Source organism: Bufo bufo, chromosome 6, assembly GCF_905171765.1.
Source record: "Bufo bufo chromosome 6, aBufBuf1.1, whole genome shotgun sequence".
In the NCBI taxonomy this organism is placed as follows: domain Eukaryota; kingdom Metazoa; phylum Chordata; class Amphibia; order Anura; family Bufonidae; genus Bufo; species Bufo bufo.
Window position 1 is genome coordinate 347,489,692 of NC_053394.1, and position 6,051 is coordinate 347,495,742.

Genomic DNA, 6,051 nt, shown 5'->3' on the forward strand with positions numbered 1-6,051 from the left:
TAACGCTACCATAGAGAGGCGCAGACGAGGCGGTAACCATAGAGACGCTGTTAAAAAAAAAAAAAAAAATTGCACCGCCCTCACCCTGTGGAGGACTGAAAAACGTGTCATTTATTCAATGGCATAGGGACATTCTGCCCACTTTACCCTGCCTCCCTTGGTCTCAGAGTGATGCCATAGCACTGCCCTTCTTGTGCCCTGGTGGAGAACGTGGTGTGAATGAGGAGGCTATCAATGGGCTGATTTACATACCTGAATACCTTCCAACTTTTTGGATCATCAAAGAGGGACCCATATGGTTCAATGTGCAAAAGATTCATTTTCCTGCTCATCTGTACATTTCTATTGTTTGTTTTTACACAATAGCGCCATATTTTGAATCTGAATATAGAAATTTCAATTGCATCAACTAATAAAATAATATACAAGGAGTGCTCTATAGGGTTGCCACCAGGCCGGTATCTCACCGCGGTATTTTAGTGGCCCTTCCCCGGTATTTTCCTATAAGGACTGTTACTAATGGGCGCTTCCATTGTGGGGCGCTCATTAATGCAGCCTTTGCCAACCCCCCACTTATGGTGAAAAAAACAAAACTCACCTCCTCCATTTGATGGCACCGCATTGAACACTCGCTACTGACTGGATGTGCAGGACAGGCGCTGCGAGACGTCATCAGCGCAGGTCCTGTCCTGAGCCTCCAAGTCAGCAGCGAGTGTTCACCGCGGTGCCATCATGGAGGAGGTGAATTCTTTTTTTTTGCACAGAGAAGAAAAGGGGGCACTAATGGGGGCACTACAATTACTGGGGGGCACTAATGGGGGCATTACTATTACTGGGAGGCACTAATGGGGGCATTACTATTACTGGGGGGCACTAATGGGGGCATTATTATTACTTAGGGGCAGTAATGGGGGCTTTACTATTACTGGGGGCACTAATGGGAACATTACTATTATTCGGGGGCACTGATGGGGGCATTACTAGTACTGGAGGGGCACTAATGGGGCATTATTATTACTGAGGGGCAGTAATGGGGCATTACTAGTACTGGAGGGGCACTAATGGGGGCATTATTATTACTGAGGGGCAGTAATGGGGGCATTACTTTTACTGGGGGGCACTAATGGGGGAATTACTATTACTGAGGGGCACTAATGGGGGCATTATTATTACCGGGGGTATTACTATTACTGGGGGGCACTTTTGGATCATTACTGTTACTGGGGGCATTATTATTATTATTGGGGGGCACTAATGGGAACATTACTATTACTGGGGGGCACTAATGGGGGCATTTCTATTACTGGGGGCATTATTAGTTCTGGGGGCACTAATTGGGGCATTAATATTATTGGAAGGCACTAATGGGGACATTACTATCGATGGGGGCACTATTAATACTGGGAGCCACATTATAACTTAGCAACTTAACGCCTGTGTGAAGCCACACACCCACAACCACAACCCTTTTGGGGTGTGGCTTAACTTGGCCATTTTTTTTTTTTTTGTTGTTGGGAAAGGTGGCAACCCTAGCTCTAATATACAGATGAACCAGACAAACACTTTCTGGATCAATATTGTAAATGTGTAAGGATGTGAGGCAAGGGATCTTAAATGTATTACTCTGCTATGTTGTGAATTGTATATTTACTGTAACATCTCACTTTGGTCAGTAGATGGCAGCAAAGGATAAGTTATAAAAGTTTACAATGGAGCTGAGAGAAATACTATAAAACAATTTAGTTTGCAAAGTTGGTGAATAGCTAATTTATGGGCTGTTTTGGTACTCTACAAGTATGATAGCAGACTGTTTATGCAGGTTTGACTCTGCAGTTAGCAAATGACTTTTTGCATCACACTCTCCCTGTATGAGGGGAGGAGGTTCCTCTAGAACAGGCATCCTCAAACTGCGGCCCTCCAGCTGTTGTAAAACTACAACTCCCACCATGCCCTGCTGTAGGCTGATACCTGTAGGCTGTCCGGGCATGCTGGGAGTTGTAGTTTTGCAACAGCTGGAGGGCCGCAGTTTGAGGATGCCTGCTCTAGAAGCAGGAAGTGAGCAGACGGAGGCTGTGCTTGATGCTGCTGGAAACCAGAAGGAAAGATCTCTGCTGAATCTGGAAGGGAATGGACTGGCTTGCTGTGGAGACTGGCGACAACGCGAAGGGGAGGTTTGCAGCGACGACCCCAGGAGTGTCGTGTCTGTAGGATCCAGTTCTGGAGTGGACCAGGAAATAAGAAAAAGCACCAAGAATCTGCTCAAGGGACTGTAAGTGCAGCTTTGCCGCGTCACATCGCACCACACTGTTGAAGTGGCATTTGGACATACAATAACGCTCCGAGTACAGTTACATTGCGGTGTATGGGCTGCGAGCTAATGCATAGCCCTAAGGGACTCACACGCTGACACCCTCTTGTCCCTTGGGCTGCTCATAGGGTGTTATATGCTGTGAGCTGGAGTAAGGATTAAAGTTACAAGAGACAGACATTTCCCTGTGGATTACAAATAGTATTGCGCAATACTTGGGGTGCACCCCAACGAGGAACTCGTCCAGGAACATACAAGTGCAGCTAGGCTGCTTAATGGACTTTGGGAAAAACATCACATTTGCTGGTTTATTATTAGACAGTGTTACATTTACTGTTGGTTTATTTTCTGTGTACCAATCTGTTTTATATATTCTCAGCTTCTTGTTCACTATATTGTTCAGTAAACCTAACTGCTGAGAAAGAACCGTTGTCTGTGTCTGTGTGGCATCGTGTACCCTCTGTTCCCTTTCAAATGTAATAATGCAAATCTATACCTGAGATGAAAGAGAGGTACATTTAAAGGAAAACTGTCATCACTTTCTAAGCCTATTTATCCACTCACTTTTCTATAAATACTTTTTAATACATTAATAATGATATTAAAATCAATTCTGAACGAACTATCCTTCAGAGAAAAACCTAAAATAAATGTTCCCGCCATATATGTAAATGCACCTTAGATGAGTCCTGTCTCCTCCATGCTTCAGAGAGGAGCCCAGCGTTCTCGGACTCTTTAAGTACAGCCATGCCCACAAACGAATAAGACACATCCACTATGATTGCTCATCTCAACCCCTTCTCTTCCAAGTCTCGCAGCTGCGCAGTATACATTATATAATCAGTGTGAGATAAGGAGTGAGGTGACTGGTTCTGCACATGCGCGGGATTTGGCACGCGAGTTCGGGAGGAGGGTAGGATCTTTAGATTTGGTCACTCATGTAACAGGAGGTGGGGTTAGGAATGGGAAGTGATGGGGTAAGCATTTAATTTACATAACTTGAAAAAAGCGAAAGTGGACTGTAAAAAAAGTACTTTCAGGTGTTTAAAAAAAAAAACTAGGATGATTGGGGGGGGGGGGAAGAAGTATCTCAGGATGCCGATAATTCTTATGGTTAAAAACCGGTGACAGGTTCCCTTTTAAAGTCAAAAAGATTCAGTACAGTGACTCCTTAGAGTCAATGAGACTGGACTGCAATACCAAATACAACCCATAAACAGGTGTGGCTCTGCTTTCCAGTCCTGTACCGTCCCTTTAAACATTTTAAACGTTTTAAAAATCTATTCTGGATCTCCGAGAAAGGCTTGTGCTGGACGCTATCACAGGATCAATGTCATCACACATGAACATTACATTCTATCTTATCAGTAGTCAAATCGTGGCACCGCATCAGTGTGCAAGCAGGTAAGGCTGCTTTCACACCGGAGGCACTATGATCCCGCCACCTGATCCGGCAGACAATGCCAGGAATCGGCCGGACACAAACCACAGCATGTGTCCAGCCGTTTCTCGCAATTTTCCTGAAATGTGGCCGACTCTCCACTGGACCCCGTTATACTTAATGGGAATGGCTGGTATTCCGGTTGCATCTGGCAGTGCCAGATCCAGAGAATTCCGGCAGGATGTTCTCTGCCAGAACAGCCTGCCAGGATTCACGCCACAGGTGTGAAAGTAGCCTAAGATGCAATGTGAAAAAAGAAAAGATCACTGGCAGATGGCAGCCGCACACGTGGATATTACGGCTAGGGATGTGCGAACCTGAACCTCACCGGGTTCGGGTACTGAAGGAATTCTGTTATGGATTCCGTTATAATGGAATTTTTGACGGAATGCAAAACGGAAGCCTTTATGAGGCATTCTGTTTTGAGCTGTCATAATACAAGTGTATGGCCAAGCATAACGGATCGGTCTGGTTTCCATTATGCAGGACTTAGTTTTCCGTTATGCTTGGCCATACACTTGTATTACGACAGATCAAAACAGATTAGTTTTTTTTCCGCATAGCTGTTCCGCAAAAAACAGAACATGTCCTATTCTTGTCCGCATTACGGACAAGGATAGTACTGTTCTGTTAGGGACCAACTGTTCTGTTTCGCAAAATACGGAATGCACACGGACATAATCCATAGTTTTTGCGGATCCGTGTACATACGGTCGTGTGCATAAGCCCTTAAAGGCATTCCGTCACGAATTTCGTTATATTCCATTATATTCCTTTATAACGGAATCCAGAGCATATGTTACTATGTTACCCGAACCCGGCGAGGATATGCCATAAATGTCCGATAGCTGCAGGGTGCTCGCACCTTTTTCTAGAACATGGCCCGAATGTAGGAGTGTTCACGCGTGCTCCCTCTCCATTCACTTCTTTCGAGGTGCCATAATATTCAGATGGGAAAAACCTTTAAGTAAAGATGCTAGTTAATGGTTTTGAGTGTTAATTTCCAGGAGTGATGAGAAAAAAAAATACTGAAATGCAGATATTGTAGGAAAAAAAATCATTTTTATTAATTTACATATTATTTCCAGATAAAAAAAAATCAAACCAGATAAAAACAAGATCTATGTCGGCTTAAAACATCCATACAATAATAGTCAGGAATTTATACTGCTCTTTAACTACAATACAGCATTTTGGGTCTTAAAGAGGTATTCCCACCCAACGTATGCAGCGGCCAGAGGTGGGTGAGGTGACGGAAACAACGTATCACAGCCCTGTTGGCTGTTTCTGTCGTCCCAGCTGCTGCTTAGGTTGGGTATTCCGATATCAGCCATAAATTTCTGAGATGGGAATACCCATTTAAAGAGTCACTAAGTCTTCATTAAACCTTTATGTCAAAGGTTTTGATCAGTGGGGGTCCCAGCCCTCAGAACCCCACCGATCAAAACCTCTGATATGAAATATCAAACATTTTATGATCGCTAGAACGAAGAGAGAGAATTGCACACATAGCGTGCTCTCCTCAGTGCAGTGTGGAGAGAGATAATGCTATGTGAGCGCTTCTCTCTCCCCGTTCTTGCGTTCATTCGGGGCCTCCAGTCAAACATTGAGGAGGACGAAGCATTGGCACGAGCGACATGACCCCTGTGAGGCAGCGACAGGCCTCATGGCTGTTAGGGGAGGTGTATGTCAGGATTTTCCATATCTTCCCCATCAGTTGCCATGCCTGAGGCAATACCAGTTGCCACAATTACCTGAAAATAAAGGAAACCTCAGAGTAAGAGAGGGTGGAGAGTGGGATCCTCGAGAGTGTGGAAGCAGAGTCTGGCAGAGGCTCTGGATGTGTGGTTTCAGCCAGGAGGTGGGGGACAAAGCGACGCCTGGGAGGTTCGCAGGGCCATAGTCAGGCAGACTACTGAGCCCCAATCCCCCACAAGAGACATTGAGCTTGTTACAGCCAGGAGGCTGTGGGACATTGGCTGGGAAAGCAGCATCGGTTCACAGGGTGTGAACTGTACCTAATAGGCGAGTCAGGGACGTTAATGTATTAGTTAGAGCCTGGACGGGCGAGTGTTTATTGTTTTGTTGTTCTGCTTTTGCTGGTGTGCCACAATAAATGCACTGTTTAGACCTTAAACCTGGTGTCCGGAAGCCGTATCTGTGAGGATGATCCCCTGAAAGAAAGCTACCCCTTAAAACGCTTGTGCATGTTTGGTGCCAATAGTTGAACCCCCACGATCTAATATTGATGACCTATCCTGGGGCACATGCAACTTTTTGATCACTTTTCTTTCCATTTTTC